Source organism: Leuciscus leuciscus (assembly GCF_965113295.1).
Source record: "Leuciscus leuciscus genome assembly, chromosome: 20".
Taxonomy (NCBI): domain Eukaryota; kingdom Metazoa; phylum Chordata; class Actinopteri; order Cypriniformes; family Leuciscidae; genus Leuciscus; species Leuciscus leuciscus.
The window spans coordinates 28,917,621-28,943,650 of record NC_138744.1 but is presented as its reverse complement, the minus strand read 5'-3'; the positions used below and the strand labels follow the sequence as shown (position 1 = coordinate 28,943,650).

The window sequence follows — 26,030 nt, the reverse complement described above, 5'->3', positions numbered from 1 at the left end:
CATTTATTCATACTGTACTGCAAAGTAACTTATCTGTTTACGTTTTACTTATCTGTTTATCTGTAACTGTCATACTGTTTAACTTTGTTAGTGTTGCTTGCCACACTATCCTGATCATTATAGCACTAAATAGGAACAACCAAAGGTCTTCTATATAATTTAAAACACATACCATGATGACTAGACCTTGGTTAGGTGTTCTTATAATGGATGTAAGTATGGGGGACAGCAAGCAAATATTGATTATATGTACAGTACAGTAACAGCCAAACAAGGGTAAAAGGTCAAGTTTGAGCTCAAGATTTTTTGCATACAAACATTTATTCATTATAGCAACTAGTTGTCAAATTTTGGGAGTCCTACCTATAAGACTTTTGTCTGGACAAAACAGAAACTTTAAAGTCATTTTTCTCAGTTTCACACTCTAGCGAGTTAAGGTCTTTTGCCTTTGCAGGGCAGTGTTGACTCAACTTCCTGTATTATTTGAGATAACTTTGAGATGTTGGTTGAATTTATTTTATCAAGTTCCTACAACTGTGAATCAAGTTGGCTCAACATGGAATACATAATTGACTCAACTTTCTGTATCAAGTAATGTGGACTGGAAAACATTACTTAAGATAACTAAAAAAGATGTTGATTGAACTTATTTTATCAAGTTAGGGCAACATTTTTTTTTTTTTTTCTCATGCTCTATTGCCAAGTTACTTGAGTTTACAGAAATTGCTAGATTTAAAAAAAATAAATTAAGCAAACTAATATCTACAAAGAATCTACATAATAATTGGCCAGTCAAACTTAAATATTAACACATGAAAAAAATAGCTGAAAAGACAATTCAATAAGGACCTTTATTAAAACCCCAACAAGTCCAACTTCAACCTTGCTTCAAAATAAGTGTCAATGGATGTCGAGACGTCAAAAAAAGACCTTCCTTGGGACATGTTAAAAAATTTGCCTTTACACCCTCTAACACACTTTTGCTTCGGGCTGCTCACAAACTGAAATTACACTGTCCCACACATAAATAATAATATAATACATAAAAATAAGAGCACCCTTCCTTTGGGGAAAAACAATAACTCTTTCCGAGTTCAACTGAGTCCATTCTGAGTGAATGTTCAGAGTTGCTGCAGTAAATTGCAGAAAGATTCGTAAAAACAAAACAAAAAATTGATCTCTGAGAAACTTTCTCAAAATGTTGAAAATGAAAACATTCAAACATTACTGAAATGTCCACTCTCTTGACAATTTCTCTGTAACATCACATGGATTAATGTTAATACCTTTAAAATATGTCAGAACATGAAAACAAGGTGGGGTGACCCACAGAAGGGCGATACATTTCATCTCCTCTCACTAAATAGTGTAAAAAAATGTGAATTCTTCCTCTGGGACATGCAGACAAAAAAAGCTTTCACACCCTCTTAAACATCCATGCTCTTCCAACTCTTTCAGGGCTGGTCAAAAACTAAAATTACACTGTGTCCTGCTTGTAAAAAAAAAAAAAAAAAAAAAAAACTCCTTCCTTTGAGGAGCAAAAAAAAAAATAATCTCTAAATGACTTGATCAACATCTACATCTTGATCCATTCTAAGCGAATGTTCAGCATTGTTGCAGTAAAATGCAGCAAGATATACATACAAAATTGTATCTCTCTGAGAAACTAGCTCAAATGTCAGCCAGAAAATTAACACATTCAAACATTACTGAAATCTCCACTCTGTTCATGTTTGCTCTACAACATAAAATACAAATTAGTGTCTGCAAGAGACATTTCCTCCACAGAGAGCAATAGAGATCTGTTAGAACATGAAAACATAAAAAAAACTGTTGTGACCCACAGAAGGGCTTTACATTTCTTTTCCTCTTACTACATAGTGGACAAATCTCTAAACTTGACAAATGACATAAAAAATTAGAACACTTCCTCAGGGCCAAATGCAGAAACATCCTCCTGAGCCATCCCTCTAACTCAGCAGCTTATTCTTTAGAGAGTGGACCCTGGGAGTGCACATCTCAGACCCGATTCCCATGAACAGGCGCTGAATCACTTCAAAAGTATATTTCATGTCTTTTGGATAGGCAAGGTTCAGCATGTACAGCAGGCCCATCAGGTTCACAAAAGCGTTGGGTACATCACCGAGATGACGCATGACAATATTTTCCTCGATGATGATGGCAACATCGTTGTAGGAAACTGGAAAGGGCTCCTTCACATCTTCAACGACCAAAAGGATTCCAATCACCATTCCCTTGATGGCGTCCTCCCCAGGATCTGTTCTTCATGCAAAAACAAACAAAAAACAAAAAGGTGCCTCTGCTTTAGACATGTTTTGCTATATAGTGTATCCACACAGAGGATGCCTGAAATGATATGTGTAACCATGCCCATTGTGAACTAGTTGTTGTATCATTGAACAACATTGTCCTGCTTACCTCACATCTCTTCATCAATGTAGAAGGATTTTCCTTCATGTACCATGGTAGTCCCTGCAAAGCTGCTGCTCTCTTCCTGTGGTTTGATACCTGCAAAAACACGATATCTGAATTCAGTTCATTTCAGAACTCAGATTTTTGTCAACCCTCAAATGACGGAAACTGAGCTTTCAGTTCAAAGAGGTAACTTAAACTCTGACCTTCTCACTGGCAGGTTTTATTCAACAAACCAAGAGTTTCTCTCCATCTCCTCCATCTTACAGAGCCATTTTCTTATTCATTCAGTCTGTATCAAAGTGTCTATCCCAGCACATTAATTAGAGGAAGTTTACTGTCTGTCATAATCTACATCCTGGTCCCTCTCCTCAGTGGGGTTGCACAATTAATGTGGACCACAACTATGACAAATTTGCACTTACTTCCTTGTCGAGACTCCATTAAGGATGTCATTTCTTGAACTTCCTCGAAGTGCTTCAACCGGAATAACTGAAGAAGTTTATGCAGATGGCTGTCCAGACCCTCATATAACTTATTGGTGTCCATTGACATGAGCCTGGTGAATTCCCAACGCATTCTCATCCTTGGGCGTCATAATACTGACGCTTTTGACATTTCGTCTACATCGAACGCACATGGCACCCTTTAGCGTCAATACGAGACGCACAGAGCTTTGTTCGGTTATGGGTAGGTTTAGGTGTAGTGTAGGGATAGGGTTAGACCGCTAGGAGGCGCCTTCTGGCCCATTTCTATCTGCGTCTCATATTGACGCTAAAGGGTGCCATGTGCGTTCGATGTAGACGAAATGTCAAACGCGTCAATATATGACGCCTTGGGATGAGAACGGGCTGGAATTCCTTGACGATCTATGTGGAGAAGTAACATTACAGTTTTAGTTCAAGTTAAAAGTCACCTACATTTTCACATTTCAGCACTACAACTGACATATTGTCAGACATGTGACGTACAGCGGAGACATGTCTCAAGGTGCATATTTCATTAATATTAACTTCAACCTCAATGATCTGTGTCCTCAGACTGGCAGATTGGCTTGTGTGACAGGTTATTGAGTTTTATTAAAGGGATACTCCACTTTTTTTTTGGAAATAGGCTCATTTTACAACTCCCCCAGAGTTGAATCTTACCGTTTTTGAATCCATTCAGCCGAACTCCGGGTCTGGCAGTACCACTTTTAGCATAGCTTAGCATAGATCATTGAATCGGACAGGACCATTAGCATCTCTCTCAAAAAAATGACCAAAGAGTTTCGATATTTTTCCTATTTAAAACTTGACTCTTCTGTAGTTACATCGTGTACTAAGACCGACAGAAAATGTAAAGTTGCGATTTTCTAGGCTGATATGGCTAGGAACTATACTCTCATTCCTGCGTAATAATCAAGAAACTTTGCTGCCGTACCATGAGTCCAGCAGGCGTAATGATATGACGCACCGCCTGAAAATAGTCCCCAGCTCGGTAACTTCCAACGTGACCGGGACTAAGTTTGTCTAACCTATTAGACATATTTTCAGGCGCTGCATAATATCATTACGCCTACTGCACCCATGGTACGGCAGCAAAGTTTCTTAACAAAAAGTTAATTTTTTATTGCTTACAATGCAAGTCTGTGTGTCACGCCGCTGAACGGACCGGGACACATATGGCTGAGCTGAGGTACAGACGAAAGGAAAATTATCGGTTAAAACAATGTGGTGACATATCCCCATTGTTAAGAGGCCCGCTGTGGAGTCAGCAGTAGCTATTAATGTACAAATTGTTGGGGGCGAAGTAAAGAAAAAGAGACGGTACTTTTCGAACAAGCGGCGCATTGATGATGAAGGGAAAACGAGGGAATGGTTAGGCTACCTTCCCGACGATCAGTCCATGCACTGTACTTACTGTCGAACCTACGCGTCATCAGAAAATGCAAACAATTCGTTCGTTAGAGGAACATCTAACCTTAAATTAGAGGCAATAAAAGACCAAGAGTCATCCAAGTGTAGCGTCTGGACGAAATCACGATGACTTATTCATTCTGTTTCAGAAGCTTTTAACCTATTGGACTCCTTCATGTAAATCACAGGCCTAACGCCAATGAGTCTGGATCAAATTGCTCCATTGACACGTTAGTGTCCTGGTAGAAATTAAACAGAAACATCTCCAAGCTCCTTTGTGAGCTTCAAACAGATCGTAATCACCCCAACTCCCATCTCCCGCTTAGCAAGGAATCCAGGTGGCATGGATGGACCTCTCAGAGACGCCCCAATACACATACACAAAAATTCTTTGCATTTAATGCCGTGTTTTTAATTTTTTTTTACATTTTCTCTTTTCTCTGCTGATGCCCTTTTTTTAAAGTAAAATAGCTTCTGCACCCATCTAAAAATGTTAAATAATGGAATAGAAGGCAACGCAAATACTGTTTTCTTTTCCATTATTTAACAGTTTCTAGTTTAGCTGCAAATTTCAAAAAAGCAAAAAGATATTTATTACCAAATTAAATGTGCATTTGTTAACTGTTTTTAATTGAGAAAATATGTGCAAACACATACATTTTTAGGCATTTTGTAGGGTTGTAGTGTGTATGACTTGTAATGCTCAAACAAACAGATCAATGTTACGAATGTGTCACTGTGTTTTACTCTTCAGCAGTATGAACCTTCAAATGATTTTTGATAGTGTCTCTGAAGATGGGATACAAGCAAATGACACTTTTGAACAAAAAGTACAAAAAGTACTTTTGAACAAAAATCAGGTCTTTCCTGAAGCTAAACTATCGCACATTCTGCTGTTAATCTAAGCAAAACAAGATGACTCATGCCAGTGCTGCCGAACATTGCAAACACTGCCGTTTCCCTCCAATGCTGTCGAGTAAGATCAAGATTCATCAATCAAGGTCACTTATGTTGACAGCTCTGTCCATGACACTGAGGGTAAAACCTCCAAGCAGTTAGTCCCAGATCACTCACAACCTGAATCCTGCCTCACACCGGCATCCATAAAACCCTCCAAATGACTGTTAGATGTCATCTGGAAGGACATTTGATTGGAGGCATGCCATTTTTCTGACAAATGCTGCCGTATCAGCCAGTAATGAATGAAAGATGCAGGGGGGAGAGAGAGAGAGAGAGAGAGAGAGAGAGAGAGAGAGAGAGAGAGAGAGAGAGAGAGAGAGAGAGAGCATGAATAAAATGATAAACTGATGGCAGTTCAATATAAATAAAGTTATCAGCCACATTTAGATTTCCAAACAACTGTTTTTTGTTGTTGTTGTTTTTTTAAATAACATGACTTAATAATTATGCAATTAAGAATTGGGATGAAAATTGTGTCATAATTTACTTACCTTCATGTCATTTCAAACTTGTATGACGTTTCGTCTTTTGTGAGATGTTTTACAGAATATCCAGGCTGTTTTCCATACCATTCCATTCCATTCCATGAAATAGATTTTTGTGAGGAAGGGACCGGTATTAACGGTATTAACGGTATTATTTACATTGCAGCTCTTTAGTCTAGTAAATGCTTGCATATTGGGGCACAGGATCAGGATCATGGCACACCCAACAACCACAAAGCTGGTCAAAGCTGAGGGACACTCGGGGTCCTCGTAGCGCCTAAGTGATAATGCTTTAGCTATGGGTTTTAAGGTAGGCACAATGCTCTCAGTCACTTGGATGTGCTTGAATTGGCTTTTTTATTATATATTATATAATATTTTTCTCTTTGTTTGTGTGTATAGTGGTCACAAGATGATGTCTGACTTGAGGTAGGATAATACTGGCTTTACACTGCTATATTAATGAAAAGTACAATATATATATATATATATATATATATATATATATATATATATTATTGCTATTAATATTAGTATTAATATATATTAGAATATATTAATGCCACTAACAATAATAATAAAAAATACAAAAATATATATAAAAAAATGTGGGCGGAAGCATTTGGCGGAGGTGAAGTGGTAGGCGGAGTTTCATTTGCAGCGCCTCAAGCTAGGTTTATACTGTACATATATATCATATAATAAAGGCTAGATGTCTCGTACGCGCTGCTGGCCAATGGAGGTCGACGTCCGCACACGGTGGCCATCTTGCCACAGGGAGCTCGCTCACTCGTAACATTGTGTTTTGGTGCATGTACTTTTTAAATAACTATAACTTGCTCAATTTTCTACCGATTTTCAAACGGTTTGGTTTGTTATAAACGTCAGAGATGTAGTTATGACACTGCATACATATGAATAATTATAACAATGGACTTCCATATGAAAGAATTATAGCCACGTTAATAACGTTTGTAAGAAACCAAACGTTTGTAAATCCGTCAAGATTTCAGTGAGATAAGAGAATTTGTGTTCGTGCTGATCACTCACCTTAATTCAGATACCACAGAGCTCGCCAGAATGCTTACCTGTGACAAGTTGGCCGCAATTTAGTTATGTTGTATACACATTCTCATATACATATATTTTGTTTTATTGTCACGAATAATAATCTCAGGGTTTACTGGGTTTTACACGATTCTTTTTGTAGTGTGGTATTGGTGGTGGTGTACTAAAATAAGCATTGTCACGTGTGTATAGCTTTCTTCTTCTCACTGCTGATTCCTGATGGTTTAGAGGACAATTACTCGAGTCGCCCCCTGTCGTTTCAAAGAATAGTACAACGGCGAGCGCATCAAGTATAAACGCCTCGTCCTTTTGGGGAGGTGCGCGCACAGTCTGCGGAGACAGGCGAAAGTATAAACAAGGCTAAGTATAAGCAGGCTAAGTATAAGCAGTTCGCCGCGAGTCTTCAAACTACACGAGCAGCAGGTAACATTAAGCTAATATGGAAAAGTTACATTTATCCTACCATGCTACTGTAAAAGTTGCGGCAGCATGAGAGTTATGCTTAACAATAATAAAACTCGATTTCAGCCGCGTTCTGTGTCTGACAATGTCATTCGTTTTTATCCAAGGCCATAGCAAGTGTTATTAGCTTAGGGAAATACATCTAGTGAAAGGAAATTTTAAGTCCATGTCCAACTTCTAAATTGTAAGGAATTTATTTGATTTCATAGTACACTTTACAATAAGGTTCATCTGTTTATTATTCATATTAACTAACATTAATCATGAGCAAAACATTTGTTAGGCTACTGTAGACCTATTTGTTAATCTTAGTTAATAATAATACAACTTTTAATTGTTTGTTCATGTTATGTCACAGTCAGTGCATTAATGTTAACAAATACAACTTAGGATTTTAATAATGATTTAGTAAATTTTAATAATGATTTAGTACTGACATTAATATTAACTAAGATTAATAAATGCTGTAGAAGAGCAGTTCATTATTAGTTAATGTTAACAAATTTAACTAATGAAACCTTATTGTAAAGTGTTGCTGATTTCATGATAGCTAACACTTTCATGAATACATAACATTTATAACATCAACATAACTAATCATGAATTCCTCATAATTCTTGTAATTCTTCACTTGATTCTCTGTTTTGTTTGGTAAAGTAAATAATATTTTGTAATATTATCATCATTTCCCTATTTTTGTTTGATTGATGTGTTATGCATTCTAATTATATCAACGTCTTTTCATTTGTAATGAAGAGAGGCTCTCTGACCTACTGCTGCTTTCCATCGAGCAAGATATTCCAATTAATTGTGAGGAAGTCATTAAAATATTTAAAAACACAACAGACAGACGGGTACTGCTTTAAATACAGGTGATTTATTTAATAATTAAATGTTTTTTTAAAAAGTGCCTTTTTTGGTCCTTCCGCTCCTGCCCCTGGGGAGGTCTGTGCACGCCATTGAATCCTTGTAAACCAAATGTAATAGGTTATATTGCATCCAAAATATTGACACACATCCAATTTCTTTCTCAACTGTTTACATTCGGTTAAGACATAACCGACTGTGTTTACCATGATACTCGCCAAGATGGCTATTTTGCCATTATTTTATGTGTATTTATCCATTGAAAGCCAAGAAGAGTATTCGTGGGATCTCTGTGTGCATGCTATGGATGAAGCGCCACATGGCTCACACCAGACATGTCACGTTTTCAAGAAATGCAAAACATTGAATCTGTTCGAAACTAAACAATTTTCAGAGATCACAAACCAAAACTTGACCAATCAGCTTTGAACAACATTTACACATGTCTGATGTGACAAAGCCTGTCTCGCTCCAAATCAAAGAAGGTTATAGTGCGAAAATGTGAAAGACAAAATGTCTCTTGCTGCATATAATTTATTATATTTATTATATTTATGTTTTAATGAAGTCAAGATTATGAATTATTATGAGTTTTATGAATTAACTTTATATATGCTTTTAAACTGACTAAGCTTGCATGTATTCTTTTGAACTTTTTGTGAACCAGTTTATTTTTTAAATTCAGTTGGTTCACATGCATTGATATAGTGAGATGTTTTTTTTTCAGCTGACTTTTCAAACTTTTGCTCCAGCAGCAGTGTTTATTCATGCCTTCTAAATGCATTTAAATTCATGATATTTTTCATAATGATCTCTTCATATTCAGCAGAGAAGTGAATTGTGCCGTCTCTCTCACGAGAAGTGAATCAAACTGATGCTAGCTATGTTCCATGTGATTGGCTAACTTTCAGGTGCACACGCTTCAGAGTTAATAGGTGTGTTCGACTTAAAGTGGCGCTGCACAGATAGGGCTGTGAAAAAAATCGATTTGATTTAAAAATCTAGTTTGTAGGTCAAATCGATTCATATTTTCAAAAAATCAATTTTTTTTATAATTTTTTCTCCCCCTCTTCAGTATAGCGTACAATACATACATTTTGCATTCGCCAAATCTTCCTTCAGGGTTTCCGTAGCACGCTCCCTGCGGCACAGCCCTCTGTTTGCAAAGCAAACAACTCTTCAACAAAGCTTTTCAAACAGTGTACCATATGAGAAGAGCGGGGCAAGGTGGAAAGCCATAACGGAGGCAATTACCCTCTACATAGCTACAGATATGCTGCCAGTTTACTCTGTTGAGAAGAGAGGGTTTAACAACATGCTGAAAGTTTTGGACGCTCGATATACAGTACCTAGCCGCAAGTATTTCTCTGACGTTGCTCTTCCTCAGCTGTATAACAACACTCGGCAAAAGATAATAAGCGAGTTGAAGGGAATTGACTTTTACGCTGCCACTACTGACCTGAGCCGAACCATGCAGCCTTACATGTGTCTTACGGTTCATTATGTCAGCGAGAGCTGGGACATGCGAAGCGTCTGTCTCCAAACGTCATATTATTTCCCCCAGTACCATACGGGCCAAACTATTGCACTAGAGTTAAAGGATGCTCTGAACTCCTGGGTGTTACGTACTGCTCCGAGACACAAAGGTTGAGGATCCAAATGCAGTTTTATTTAAAGGGTTATACAGAATCGTAATCAAAATCCAGGCAACGGTCATACACAGGCAGGCAATCCAACAAACAGACAAATCCAGAGGGTGAGGCAGAAACAGGAAAACCAGGACACGGGCAGAGATCAGAAACCAGGTACAACGACAACAAAGGAAATGCTCAGAGATGCAGTGGAATAACATACAAGACTTCGCAGGGAATGATGAGGTGAACCAGGCTTATATGGGGTGAACTAAACAATATAATGAGTCACAGGTGAATGTGATAATCAGGGATGATGAGTCCGGGCAGTGAATTATGGGAAATGTAGTTGTGAGTGAATAATGATAGTCTGATGTGGGGTGCCCTCAGGTGGCTCTCAAGGGCACTCCAGCTGATGACCGTTACACTGGGGCCTTTCAGAGGAGCGCCTTACCTGTATGACGACCGACAGTGGCTCCAATATAATTAGAGCAATAAGGACAATAATTGGCCAAACCTCAAGTGCTTTGGACATCGACTGCACAATGCTGTTGGTAAGTTTGTGTGAAATTAAATTAGAAAGGTGTGTGTGATATAACAAAAAAGTTTAGTACTACTCACCTTTACTATAAAAGTTATTACTAGTTTTATAACCTAAATTACACTTTGAAGTAAATTAGATTTTTTTTTCCTTTGTCAGTTTAGATTTTTTTCAACTCAACATTGTTATATGTTTTTCCCCTGACTATTTTAAAAGGTAAAGTAGGTTGTTGTTTTTTTTTGGGTCAAAACTACTACTAGTACTACACTGATTTATCTATTACCATTTAAGACTATGCTATGAATATGTCGTTACAATAAATATGGGAAAAATACATTTCTAAAGTAAAGATAAAAATACTTAGTTTGTACCTAAGCTGTGTGTGTAGAGCATGTGCTCAAAAAAATTACACTTACTGAAACTAAATATTGTTGTTGTTGTTTTTTTTGTTTTTTTATTACAGTGAATGGTGTGAAAGATGAACGGATTGACCGTGCCATTGGAGTGTGTAAAAAGGCAGTTTCTGCCTTTTCATATAGTTGGAAAAAAAGACGGGACATGGCAGAGGTTCAGGCAGAGCTGGGTCTTCCTCCTCATCAACTGGTAACAGAGTCACTTACAAGATGGGGTTCGCGTCAAAAAATGATTGAGAGATTTCTTGAACAAGAGAGAGCCATCGTCCGTGTTCTGGGTGCTGACAAGAAAACCCGCCATCTTGTTCCTACATGGCAAGATCTGGAGGTTTTAGATGCCACAAATAAAGCGGTCAAACCACTTCAGGACTTTACTGACGCGCTGTCCGGAGAATCTTATGTAAGCGTTTCATACATTAAACCTGTGCTCATTCTGTTCAAAACAAGTCTCCTTCAGCGAGAGGAGAAAGATGTAGATCTCACCGCAACAATAAAAATAAATATTATGTGCTACCTTGAACAGAAAAACAGTGACCCTGAGAATGACGAGTTCCTGGACATGGCTTCACTAATGGATCCACAGTTCCGTACCACCTACATTACCCCGGACAAGTTGGACATTATTAAGAAAAGAGCTGTCACTGAGCTCTCTGCCCTCTTCTCAGAGGAAGAAGGTCCTGCTGTACAAATGTGCCAAGAAGAACAGAGCCCACCTAAGAAGAGAACTTTAGCTGCCTTCTTTAAGAAAGCAGCACCTGTATCACTGTCCCACCAGTCAGTAAAGGACAAAATCGAGCAGATGACTCAAACATCCTCAACATGGTTGTATATTTAAGCTGTGAATATTTCAATTCAAAACATTGTATAATCGTTTTCATTTATAAAAAATAAATAATCCATATTCACCTTTCAGATTTCACTTCCAAAATATTAATTCTGTTTAAAAATATAAAGGCAAATTACTGTGTGCGCCTCTCAAACCATGCAGATCAGGCAATTCCTTCTCAGACTACATGTCGTTTCACTGCATCCATGTTCGTTCTGACCCAAAAATGATGCAGACCCGCTCCAAACTGAACTGGGTCATGTGACACATCACGTTTTCTACGTAAATCTTACTTAAAGAACCCTTAACTTTAAACACCTCAAAGGGCATACATTATAAATATCGGCTTCTGAATATCACAATTGTTTTAAATTGAATGACCTCAAATTGACATTCATTTATAACAAAAACATAAATGCACATCTCAACAAAAAACATGTCCTTTGACAGTTACACTCCCACCAAATTACTGTCATTTATGATGAACTTGTAAACTTGCAAAAGTTTGAATAAATTTAGTAATTTCACAAACCAAATTTCAGAACCAAATAGAATGTTCTCTGACTCTTGGCATCAAGTCTAATATTTAAACTCTTAATACTTCAAACTCTCAACTTGTGTAGGAGTAAAGAGATTAGTTTCATTGCATAAGATTTAATTGTTTTCTACAAGTACCACTAATTTGTGAATAGGACGTTCAAGAATGGATGGATTAGTAAGTCGCTTACCCTCTTTCCCTAACTTTCTACTTCCTATTTGTATTGTGGTTTTTCGCACCAGGCCATCTTCATCTTCACAAACATCAAGCACTCTTCCAAGTTTCCATTCATTGTGCGGAACCCCTTCCTCCTTGACGATGACGATATCCCCAATCTTCACATTGCGTCTTGGAGTATGTCATCGTTGTCTGAGAGTGATGTTTGTCAGAAATTCCTTCCTCCATCTACTCCAAAATTGCTCTGTCAGATATTGTACTCTGCGCCACCTTTTTCTTCTGTACAGGTCTTCTTGCACAAATTTCCCTGGTGGAGGCAGAGGAACAGAGGTTTTCATGGTGAGTAAATGGTTTGGGGTAAGTGGCTCTAGCCCCTTGGGATCATTGATTGTATCTGTGGTGAGTGGGCGGCTATTAATGATCGACATGGATTTATCAAAGAAAGTTCTCAAGGAAGCATCATCCAATCTTCCCGAGCTCTGCGAAATAACCCAGCTTAGAACGCTCCTAACTGTTCTGATCTGCCTTTCCCAAACCCCTCCCATGTGACTAGCATCAGGTACGTTCATTATGAAGTCGCATTGCTTCTGGCATAGGTAAGCAGTCAATCTGTCCTAGTCCAATTCTTTCAAAGCTTTTGTCAGCTAATTTTTCGCCCCAACAAAATTTGTCCCTTGATCCGATCTGATCTCTCTTACAGCTCCACAGATAGCTATAAAACATCGCAAGGCATTTATTAAGGCATCAGTTGTGAGATCTTCCAGCATCTCTATGTGGATTGCTCTTGAGGAGAAACAGTTGATTATGAGACCATATCTCTTATGCTCTTTACAACCTTGCTTGATGAGAAATGGTCCGAAACAATCCACCCCACAATAAGAGAATGGTGGAGAGGGATCAACGTGGCTAGCTGATAGATCCGCCATCTTTTGCATCTCTGTTGACCTGCGATTTCGCCTGCACGTAACATATTGCTTAATGTGATTTGCCACAACTTTGCTACAACCAACAGCCCAGTAACCGTTCGCTCTCAATTCATTGAGGGTCTGTCCTCTGCCTTGGTGCTGAGTTTTTTCATGGCAGTAATCCAAGATAAGATGTGTGACTACACTATCTCTCGGGAGGATTGCTGGGTGTTTCGAGTCAAGAGGTAAGGAAGCTTTCATCAATCGCCCTCCCACCCTCAGAACACCATCATGCAGTACTGGGTCAAGTTGGAACAATGGATGACAATGTGGCAATTTGCCATGACTCAATTTTTGCATCTCATCTTTGAAGGCATCCTTTTGAGCCAATCTTACAAGCACGATACTGGCCTTTCTCATGTCTTAAACATTTTATGGGTTGAACGGTTTTGTATCTTGCTAATTGCTGGATACGAGCAACAACTTTCAATGCTGTGTACCATTTTGAAAACCGCTTAAACCTCTCCAAAAAATTCTCATCTTCTACTACCTTTGTAGTACTTGTGTCATTCTGATTTCAGGATCACCAACAAGCAGCTCTGGAGTTGTCTTTGGTGTGATAATGTCCTTTTCCCAAAGAAACTTGGGTCCCGTTAGCCAATTTGAGTGAATCAGATCTGACACCTTGAGGCCCCTGGAGGCATGATCCGCTGGATTTTGATCCGAGTTTATATAATGCCACTGTGCAGTGTCAGTTCTTTCACGAATTCTTTAAACTCGATTCGCCACAAACACATGAAACCTACGTGATTCATTGTTAATGTAGCCAAAGACTACATTTGAGTCTGTCCAGAAATATTCTTGATCAATTTTGAGCTCCAGCTCCTCCTTTAACATGCTACTGACCGCTGAAGAGATCACCGTAGCTGTCAACTCAAGCCTTGGTATGGTCACGACTTTTGTGGGTGCAACCCTTGCCTTGCTAATAACAAAGGAGCAGTGCACTTTGTCTTCACTCAAAACTCGGATATATGAGCACTGACCATAGCCATGACTACTCGCACCTGAAAAGTGATGGAGTTCGATCCTCTGAACAGTCCCTAGATGTTCAGGAGCAAAACATCTCATAATCTGGAGATTTTGCAGGTTCTTCAGCTCGTTCAGCCAGCTTGTCCATTGTGGCATTAACTCTTCAGGCAGAGGTTCATCCCATCCAATGCCCTTTTGGAACATCTCCTGCAGTATCTTTCTACCTAATAGGAGGAAGGTAGCCAGGAAGCCTAGTGGATCAAACACAGAAGCCACAGTGGAGAGGACTCCTCGCCGTGTTGCTGATTTTTCATCCAGGGCAACTTTAAAGGGAAGGTGTCACTATTTACACTCCACTTTACTCCCAGCACAGTCTGAACTGGGAGTTCATCAGAACCAAGGTCCACATCCTGAACTTCGATGGCTCTTTCGCTGACAGGAATTGACTCCAAAACCGTTCTGTTGTTGGACATGAACTTGTCTAGACGCAATTTCCCTTTTGCACACACATGAGCCCATCATCAACATAGAAATTATTTTTGATGAAACTGGCTGCTGCAGGATACTCTCTTTCATTTTGACATGCAAGGTACTTCATTCCATAATTTATGCAGCCAGGTGAGGATGCTGCCCCAAAAAGATGGACTTTCATGCGATACTCCTTTGGCTCTAAATTTGTATCGCCATTTTCCCACCACAGGAACCGCAAGTAATCTCTGTCTTCCTGGCTCACATGAAATCTGTGGAACACCCTTTCTACATCACAAATAACTGTGACTGGTTGTTTGTGAAACCTGCAGAGTACCCCTGTTAGCCCATTAGTGAGATCAGGTCCAGTTAGCAAGTGATCATTTAAAGCGGTGCCATCATACTTGGCAGAGCAGTCGAACACAACTCTAATCTTCTCTGGCTTTCTAGGGTGGTACACTCCTTGGTGAGGAATATACCAGACGTTTATCTGCCTTGGGTTGATGTTCAGCTCTTTCCGCATCACCATCATTGAAGACACTTTCCATAAATTTAACATAGTCACTCTTGAATTTGGGTTTTTTCTCAAATTTTCCTTTCAAATGTTGCAGCGGCACAAGAGCCAGCCGCTTATTTTCTGGTAATTGTGGGCGTGTCTTGAAGGGAAGGGGCATCTCCAGGTGTCCCTCTGTATTCTGATGAATTTTTTCATTCAGCAATTGCGTGAAATGTATATCGTCTTGCGATATGCTCTTTTCCTTTGGGTTTGTATCTTTAAAGTGTGATTCAAGGTCTCTGACGACAGCAAGCAGCATTGGAAGTTCCTTAACAGATACACGATGACACAGACCAGTGACTTCTGTCAACTTTACAACCTGTGGTGAACTACCAACAATACTCCAACCCAGGTCAGTTCTGATGGCATACGGCTCATTATCACCTCCTGTGATGACTTGTTGAGGTGCTAAAGCTCTCGATCAGTCGTAACCAATCAGAAGTCCAACCTTACAATCCAACAGCTCTGGTATTTCCTGTGCTATTTTATTCAGCTGTATCCACCTTCTTGCGGTTTCAGAGGTAGGAATGTGGGAACGTTCAAGTGGGATGAAATCTCTGGTATAGGAAGGTGGCAAATTAATTAGGCCATGAGAGGAAAACCCTCTAACTCTGAGCCCACTAACTCTTTCACTTTGAACGACAGAATCATTTCCCATCATTGTAGTAAGCTTTAACTTGACAGGCTCTGAAACTACCCCCATCCTCTCACATACCTCTTGGTCTACAAAGGTGTTGCTACACTGGGTATCTTGTAGGGCATATACTAAGGTCTCTCTTTCAGGATTGTCAATTGAAGAAATCCATACAGGCACTAACATTGATGTGCTCCCACCGTTACCACTGTCTACGCAACAGGAAAGGGAAGATGTGTTTTCTTCTGTTTGCATAACATGAGAAAGTGCTGCAGAAGACGGACGGTCTTCATGAAGTGGTGTTGGATGATGTTTCTTGCATATACTACAAGTAGCTTTACTCTTGCAATCCTTTGAATTGTGTCCTTTCCTAAGACAGCCAAAGCACAGGTTATTGTCAAGTATGAACTTTCTCTTGTCCTCCACAGACTTACTGGCAAACGTTTGACATTTGTGTATGGAGTGACTTTCCCCACAACCCCTGCAAGTGACTAGGTATGAACATAAAGGTGCTGCGCTTACTTTATTGGGTCTGTTTGAAACTACTGAGTTGCTTCTCTCAACACTGTATGTTTTCGGCACTGTACTTGGTTTGTCTGATGCTTTCACATTTGTAATGAGTGCATTAGCCTTTGAGCACTTAACTTCTCTAGATGGCGTTCTTCAGAGAGCTTCAAGGCGTGAAAGGATGCTACAGGGTTGCAGGCTATTTCTGCTTCTTGTGCCAGAAATTCAGCAAACTCCTTGAAATTAGGGTATTCCTCTGTCTGTCTCAATTGCATTGTAACATGGCGATTCCGACAAGACGTCACCCAATAAGGGAGTTTTTGTAGCATTTTTCGATTCTCTTCACAGTCATTTAACACCTGAAGCCCTTTAATGTGTGGCATGGCATTGCTGCAGGCAGTCAGAAAGTCACTTAACTCTCTCAGTTTAACTGATTCTCTTGAACCAATCTTTGGCCAGTTATTCAGTCTTGCTCTAAAAGCAAGCTGAATTACAAATGAATGGCCATACTGAGAATTCAAAGCTTCCCATGCTTGATCATAGGCTTTATCGTCCTTTCTGTAGAAGCTTCCTTCCAATACAGATTGTGCCTCACCACTGACATATTTTTGTAGATAGAACAACTTATCAGCTGAATTTATGCATCACTGTTCTATCAATGCCTTGAAACTTGTTCTCCACTCTAAGAACTTAAGTGGGTCCCCTGAGAAAACTGAGGGCTCAGGTGCAGGAAGTCTGCTGAGAACCATTGTGTCATGTAGGGCTTGTACTACTAAGGCTTCCCTATCATAATGGGTTCTTTGTTCCTCTTTAATTTCCTTAAAAGATACTGGAGGACAATTAGCTACCTCACAGCTTGCTATTCTACTTTCGTTATTAGATTCACCTGAGTCAGCTTCAGAGTATGCTTTGAGCTTTGCAGCTATTACTTGAAGATCACGCTCATTTTCCAATCTTTTAAGTTCTTGTCTTTGAGCAGCAATAGCCTCCTCCATCTTTATCTCTGCCTGCTTTGCAGCCAACTGTGCGGCAAACTCTGCTCTTTTTGCGGAGATGCTTTGCTGTTCTGATGAGCAGCTTGAACGGTGACTACGAATTGTAGACTTGGAGCTTGTAGCTGAAAATATTGACTTAGCATACTCTTTGTCAAGCACCATACGAATTCTTGCATCTTTTTCACTAGCATCAAATTCCTCCTGCCCCACTTCACTCATACGTACTTTCATCCGCCCCATCAAATCTGTTGTTACTGCTGTACAGGAATAATTTGTTCTTCTTATCTCAGTTGAAGGTACTGATTGAGATCGTATAAGTTCGTACACATTTTTCACTTGAGTTTCCAGCCCTTCAACACTATCCATCATGTCACCCAAGTCTTGGTCAGACTACTCATCCTTAAGTTTGATACGTGTAGTTCTTACTTGTTCTTTCCAGCTTTCATACAACTTGATGAATTTACTCTATGCATTTATTCTGAGAAACGTTTTGCTGCTTAAGCTCTTGCATTTTTGGAGTTAATTTTCTCTCTCGTGACGATTTCCTGGGTTCATCTCTTCTTGAAGTGGAAGCAGTAGGTTTTGCTATTTGAAGTATTTTAGAATGAATATCAGCTATAAGTGACTCTAATCTTTCCCTTTCAGCATCATCAGTTTGAAATCTTAACTGTTCAGTTAAGCTAGTCTACTCTGCTAAAAACTTTTGCAATGTCGGTTCATGGAGAAAAATCACAATATGATGAATCAAGTGAACAAACTGAGTCCCTTCAGGCAAAGTACTTTAGTGTTACTTAACTACTACTCTCAGATAAAAAAAATAAAAAAACCTTGTAACTATTCACCACTACATCAATTATAAGGCAGACACCAATTAGGCTGTAAAATCAAACAATATAAATACAAATAATTTTTCTTTACTTTTTTCTTCTTCTTTTGATGTCCATAAAGATGTAAAAGCAGCACAGTCTAACCTGCAGTTAATTGCAGAGCAGCACTCTTCTGCTTGTAGCAGTGATGAACAAACACTGTTCTCTGAAGCCTGTAGAAAGGATGCTCGTGAAGCTGTAGTTTACGCGGTTATGTCGCCCTCTACTGATCGGGTCACTGTACTTCCCTGACGGTGATAACTGCGTGCATAACGACAAGCCTCATCTCTGACGCGTTCTCTCTCCACGCGATTTTCCCGCGATCGTGCTTTCTCTTCGTATCCGACGTCTCTTCTATACGCGATGTGCCCGCGATCTCGTTTCCTCTTCTCATCCAGCTGATTCCGTTCCACTCTTTAAGCTGTCGGATGTAATGGCATCACGTTCTCTTACGAGAGGTTCTCTCGTACTGCGTAAGTCTTACGCTAGGGGGAAAATCTCTTTTCCGCGAGATACTGAAGCCAAAAAATTATCCTTAATTTTTGAAATAATGTAAAACGCGTTGCGGCAGCATGCAGACACAGGCGAGACGGCTCGCGCGCCTATTGGCTGCCCTGCGGAAACTGCAGCAGCCTATCGATAAGGCCCACTCGTCAGCTCTAATGTTGCTGAGAGACACCTTTGGCTGACGCTCTCTGAGATGCCGGACTCGGAGCGCGCTGCGTTCCTCGACGCCCCCATCTCTTCTGCTGGCCTCTTTGGATCGTCCGTCAAGGATTTCGCGGACAGATTCGCTGAGGTACAAAAGACGTCGCAGGCCATGAAGCAGTTTCTGCCGAAGCGCTCTAGCTCCGCAACAGGCCGCTCAAAACAGCCGTGTGCTCGAAGCTCGCAACCGCAGCCTCCGCCGCCCGCCGCCGCCTCACAGCGTCGACAGGCCCGGGACCCGAGACCACGCTTTCGCTCTACCGGCCGCCGCCCCCCCCCGCGTGGGCCCCGGCCAAAGATTGAGATAAAGCCAGAGGCCTCAAAGTCTTCCTAGCCCGCCTAGGAAAGCGACGGTGTTCAAGTCCCGCTGCGGCCAGACTTCCACCCAAAATTCTCGTTCGTTCAGTTCCAGAAAATGCGACTGTTCCAGTGTATTCTGCAGTAAACAAGTTGGTTACACTGCCCGCTTGCCTGCACACAAACGCCGTTTTTACGGCGACCCAGATAAATCCCATAAAGAGTGTATTTTCTGGTGTTCCGGCCACGGCCGATGGTGTTATGAGTGTAGTAAAAAATGCCCACTGTCCAGCGCCCATTCCTACACGCAGACACAGCCCGCCACACAGGGCTCGTGCACATAAAATCGACTCATGTCGGTTGCGCACTAAATGTAGTGAACGTGCCCACATCCCAGTGCCCACAAACACTACACACTGCATGTCTCTCGGTTTCTGTAAAAATGAAACCAACACACATACAGTCAGCTCAGGCCGACAGTGTTTTCAGTGCAAATGTGCTCGCTGTCCCGCGCCCACATTCACTCACAGACATGACGAATCCCACGGGTTCCCCCCCGCTCGCCATCTCTCAGCTACCCCTCGCGAGAGAGTCGAGCGCGGGCGGAGCGCCCGCTGTTATCAGCGCGCCCCCCGCCTCGAACGCTGCAAGTGCGGTGTCTATATTGCAGCATACCGAAGCGCTCCGGCCGCCACTATGTCACGGCCAGAGCCCATATCTCATTCAACCCCTAGCTATCCATGCAGATGTGTAGGCGAAGCTTCCCGGGGTATCAGAATGGGTGCTGAACATTATAGAAAGAGGCTATTCGCTACAGTTCGCTCGACGCCCCCGCCGTTGCGCGGCGCGAATCGAGACCACGTTAGAAAAGGAAGTAGCACATCTACTTCGTGCCGAAATTTGCGAAACTGTTGAGCAAAGGGGCCATAGAGCCTTTATCTCAAGCTCAGAGCGAAGGGGGGCTATACAGCAGATATTTTCTGGTACCGAAAAAAGACGGGGGTCTCAGACCCATTCTGGATCTAAGACAGTTGAACAAAGCGCTTTCAAAACGCCGGTTCAGAATGCTCACGGCCAAGAAAATCCTCTCGCAAATTCGCCAGGGGGACTGGTTTGTGTCAATAGATCTGAAGGACGTGTATTTCCAAATACAAATAGCGTCACGTCACAGGTGATTTTTGAGATTCGCCTTCGAGGGCCAGGCATATCAATACACAGTCCTACCGTTTGGCCTGTCCCTAGAACCCCGTACTTTCACGATGTGCATGGACGCAGCCCTCGCTCCCCTGAAGCTTCGGGGAATGCGAGTTCTGAACTACTTGGACGATTGGCTGGTTCTAGCTCAGTCACACTCAGAGCTCATAGAACACAGGACCATTTTACTCGAGCATCTCGAGAATCTGGGTCTTGAAGTCAATTGGGCGAAAAGTTCACTGTCTCCCAGTCAGAGAATATCTTTTCTGGGCACAGAACTGGACTCGCTGTCTATGACAGTTCAACTATCGCCGCAGCGCAGACTGGTTATTCAGCGCATGACGGAAACCTTCCGCCACGGCGCTATAGTCCCGCTCAAAAAGTTTCAAAGGATGCTGGGTCTCATGGCCACAGCATCAGCAGATCTTCAGCTGGGTCTGCTTCGCTTGCGCCCGCTGCAGTTCTGGCTAAAAGCGCGAGTACCGCGCCAAGCGTGGACTTCTGGTCTTTTTCGCCTCAAGGTCGATCAGAAATGCATCTCAGCACTGAAACCTTGGAGAGCGACCTACTGGTACCAGTCAGGTGTAAGCCTGGGGACTTCCTCGAGTGTGAAGGTGGTGTCTACGGACGCCTCCACCTCGGGATGGGGAGCGCTGCTCGAGGGCAGACCGTTCTTCGGCCAGTGGTCAGAACGGGGAAAAGCTTCTGCACATAAACTGCCTGGAAATGATGGCAGTTGACAACGCGCTGAGGCGCTTTCGTCCCCAGATAACAGGACACCACGTCTTGGTCCGCTCGGACAACATGTCAGTGGTGGCCTACATAAATCGCCAGGGAGGCATCACATCCCGAAACCTTTACAGGTTGACAGAACACCTCCTGGTATGGGCTCAGCACAATCTGCGCTCGCTTAGAGCAGCGCATGTGCCTGGCCACCTGAATGTGGGACCAGACAGACTGTCCAGGAACAATGTTCCAGCAGGGGAATGGTCTCTACACCCGCAGACAGTCCAACTGCTGTGGGAGACATTCGGCAGAGCGAAAATAGACCTGTTTGCGTCTCAAGAAAACGCTCACTGCCTGGAGTTTTTCTCCAAGAGCAGGGATGCGCTGGCCCACGTCTGGCCCTGCTGCCTGCTCTATGCTTTTCCCCCGTCGCACTCCTACCTCAGGTGTTAGAGCGGATCAGGGAAAGCGGATGCTCAGTGCTACTAGTGGCTCCATTCTGGAAGAACCAGGCTTGGTTCCCAGTTCTGATGCAGCTGACGAGCGCTGCCCCATGGCCAATACCAGTGAGGAGGGACATCCTCTCTCAGGCCAGGGGCTCGATCTGGCATCCTCGCCCGGAGCTTTGGTCCCTACATGCGTGGGCCATCAACGGGTACCCACTGATCTCCCATGGGAAGAGTTAAACACGATCATGCAGGCTAGAGCCCCCTCTACGAGGCAGCTCTATTCCTCGAAATGGTCTGTGTTCCCTAGCTGGTGCACAGCACGTGGCTTTTCACCCCGAGACTGTGGAGTGACGGAGGTTCTCTCCTTCCTACAAGAGCTACTGGATGAGGGAAGAGCCCCATTCACGCTCAAAGTTTATGTGGCGGCTATAGCAGCATTTTCTAAACCAACGCTTGGCCAGTCACTTGGAAGGAACGATCTGGTCATTCGCTTCCTTAGAGGAGCTAAGAGGTTAAATCCTCCCAGACCTCCCTCAGTTCCCATATGGGACCTTTCTACGGTCTTGGAGGTCATGAAAGGTGCCCCATTCGAGCCGATCCAATCAATAGATATCAAACACTTGTCTTTCAAGACAGTGTTTCATCTGGCTCTCGCTTCAGTGAAGCGTATAGGGGACTTACAAGCGCTCTCAGTGAGCGCGACATGTATGGAGTTTGGGCCAAATGACTCGAAAGTCATACTCAAACCGAGGCACGGGTACGTTCCTAAATCCCTCAACACACCGTTCAGGGCTCAGGTGATTTCCCTGTCCGCCCTGCCGGTCTCTAACGAGGAAAAGGACGCCAGCTTCCTTTGCCCTGTCAGGGCATTAAGGGCTTATGTGTCTTGCACGTCTGTTTTCAGACAGACAGAGCAGCTCTTTGTTTCATTCTACGGACACTCTAAGGGCCTTGCCGTGTCGAAACAGAGCCTATCCAGATGGATAGTCGATGCTATAGCGCTGGCTTATACCTCTAAGGGCTTGCAGTGCCCATTAGGTGTCAGAGCGCACTCCACGAGAGGTATGGCCTCGTCGTGGGCTTGGTCTAGTGGGATTGCCTTGCAAGATATCTGTATGGCGGCAGGCTGGGCCTCCCCGTCTACATGTATAAGGTTTTATAACCTAGAGGTTCCCGCTTTGCAGGCTAAGCTGCTTTCGGTCTAAAAAAAATCGGTACTGTCTGCCCCGATGTTTTCGGCCCAGAATACTGAAACTGCTTGAGCAACGCTCGCTGATTGATCGCGCAGCTTTATGGGCAGTGTGTAAGACCCACTATATTCGTCAGTCCAGGCTGGGGTCGCCCTGACTGTATGAAACGTTATCAGTGTAACTGCTCCTTATAGGATGTTATATTTTACAGGAATTATGCTATTCTAGCCACTCTTTCCTGGACTCTCTGTGAGTCCCTTAGGATCATGTACTATATGAGCCCGGGCACTTTCCCTTGGGACTTTGGTGCTGGATCTTAGCATGCACGGCGTTTTACACTGTGTTCCCCTAGCGAAAGACTTACGCAGTACGAGAGAACCTCTCGTAAGAGAACGTACTCGGTTACTTACGTAACCTCGGTTCTCTCTAGAGAGGGAACGAGTACTGCGTATCTTGCCGTGCCTGCACATGCTCTGGTTCGCTCCGGCGATAAAAAAACAGTTAGCTAGCCTCTCAAAGCTATATTTATAGCCCAAGGCCACGCCCGTTTCGGCGGGACGTGACGTATTGGGCGCGAAGCGCCCCCATTGGAGCTGACGTCACGAGTGGGCCTTATCGATAGGCTGCTGCAGTTGACGCAGGGCAGCCAATAGGCGCGCGAGCCATCTCGCCTGTGTCTGCATGCTGCCGCAACGCGTTTTACATTATTTAAAAAATTAAGGATATTTTTTTGGCTTCAGTATCTTGCGGAAAAGAGATTTTCCCCCTAGCGTAAGACTTATGCAGTACTCGTTCCCTCTCTAGAGAGAACCGAGGTTCCGTTAGTAACCGAGTACGTTTACACTATAGCTGCATTGGTCTGATGAAATAAAGGCCACGCTTCATACAGATGTCTTTGTAGTTTATTTTGTATCTCTCTCTCTCTCTTCAGTAGACACCGTAGACACCGTGAAAACTACAAGAAATAAAAACATATACTCAAAATATGCATTTCTCAGTCCTTCACAAGTCTCTCGAGCCAATGTCCGATGAAATGCACGTGAATGTTGCAACAGAAATACGACAAATACAATCAACATCACGAATAGCACATCACATTGCACGTAAAGTAATATAAAACAACACTATGAACATTATGAAATACATAAAGGCAAATTACCGTGTGTGCCTCTCAAACCATGCAGATCAGGCAATTCCTTCTCAGACTACATGTCGTTTCTCTGCATCCATGTTCGTTCTGACCCAAAAATGACGCAGACCCGCTCCAAAATGAACTGGGTCATGTGACACATCACATTTTCTACGTAAATCTTACTTAAAGAACCCCTAACTTTAAACACCTCAAAGGGCATACATTATAAATATCGGCTTCTGAATATCACAATTGTTTTAAATTGAATGAACTCAAATTGACATTAATTTATAACAAACACATAAATACACAAAAACATGTCCTTTGACAGTTACATTTACAGTATGCAGAATTTCACAGTTGGGAAACATTTCAATGAATAAATCAAAAGTAGGACTGTACACTTCTATGAATATTAAAACACACAAATATTGCTATTGAAATAGGAAGTCTGCATGTTCTGTGTGTCTTAGTTTGGTCTACTACACATACTCACATCTATGAGCTACTCTGAGAGTCACTTCACCAGCATTTCACCATCTCTTGTATCATCAGATACACCGATTTGTTTTGTTTTTCTGAATAATGTATGCGTCATTCAGTTTTTCAGGTAGTGCATGTGCTTATGTTTTTGCTTAACATCTTAACATTACAGTTCCAGGCCCTTGCATTTGAATCTATGCCCTTGTTTTTACTTTGGCATTTGCTTTATTTTTAGAGATCTCATACAGTAATGATCTTTTATTTGTCCTGTCTGCTGTCTGTGACGTCACTAGTGAAGATTTGAGACTCTGTTTGTTCTCATTATGTTGCCATTCAGTGGCATTCAGTGTTTCATTCATTCAGTGTTTTCATTCTCATGTGACTCCAGATGATCACTCATTATGATGAATGCAATGTATATTTGAATGTGTTTTATAGTTTTTAACAATTACTAGGACATTTCTCAATACTTTTTCTGATTCAATTTGTTACTCTACTTTCTTAATCATTTTTGTATTATGTTATTTTTATTTTATTAATTTTTTTACTAAAGTACAGGAGTATGTAAACATGTGGGAATTGGCCTGTAGGTACATAGAGTTTTGGCTGTGTTTGTGTATAAGTTAGAAATATATTCATGTAATTTGAGAAATGTAGTCATTGAATGCGTTTTGTGCCAAAGCAATGATAAATGATCCACAGTTTAGCCCACATAGATTGCTTATGAGCTGTGAAGAGTTTTCAAAAAGTGACCCAAGTATTGAAATGTCCTATTTAAATAAAAAAAAATTGACTTATTATTATTCGACTTCAGAGGAATTGGAAAATAGACAGCGAGTTTCTTGCTTCAGAAATGTTTTGTAATTTCTGGTAAGGGAGCATAGTGAGCATCGATGCTCCCTGGTTTTTGCAGCGCATTTTTGGATTTTTTTTAATTATTTTTTTTAGGGAGTGAACGTTCCAGTGCACTGGAAGGATTTTGTGATTGAGACAGCCCTTATAATGTCCGACTCCCTGATCAGTGCCCTTACTACTGAAGAGAGCTCCTCGCTAGAGCTCCAGCAAGGAGGAGCGAATGTGATTTGGGCCTAATGGGTGGAGCTAGAATATCCAACCACACCCTAACCCTAACCCTACCCACAACTCTATCCCTCCACCCCCTTAGAGCTCCAGAGAGGAGGAGCTGGACTAATCCCACCCCATTGGAGGTCCAGAGAGGAGGAGCTGGTCATCATTTACCTCTGCAGTGGGTACCACTTGCACCACTTTAGCGCTAACCCTAATCAAACACACCTGAAGTAGCTAATCAAGCTGCAAGTGTGCTGAAGCAAGTTGGAAATTGGGCAAGTTGGAAATTGGGCAAATTCCAAATGAAAGTGAGCATCCCTATGCCCGACTCCCTTTGAAGGGTAGAGCCCTTGACGTGGGGACTTTGGAGTGAGCAGGGCACTTGCGTGCCATTATGTAGTTGTTTAGAATGCACTTGGTGAAGGGAGCAATGAAAGACAACATAATTTCCTCATTATTTACACCTGGGATGTTCCCACGACAACGCAGCACAGTGTCCATAGCTGTTCTTACGACTGATTTTT

At 41.9% G+C, this 26,030-nt stretch overlaps 2 long non-coding RNA genes across 3 annotated transcripts in view; one reads left to right on the top strand and one right to left on the bottom strand.

The window, feature by feature from the left end:
* The window catches only part of LOC309484284, a 278,513-nt gene that overhangs the window by 147,613 nt on the left and 104,870 nt on the right, over window positions 1–26,030 (top strand). The window lies entirely within an intron of this gene.
* Window positions 889–2,748, bottom strand: LOC309483194. Of its 2 annotated transcripts, none has more exons than XR_014200512.1 (3): window positions 2,640–2,748; window positions 2,440–2,529; window positions 889–2,283 (listed from the first exon to the last, which is right to left on the bottom strand). It is a non-coding gene; the product is annotated as an uncharacterized lncRNA (long non-coding RNA). The 2 variants fall into 2 exon arrangements; XR_014200513.1 differs by having other exon boundaries at window positions 889–2,278.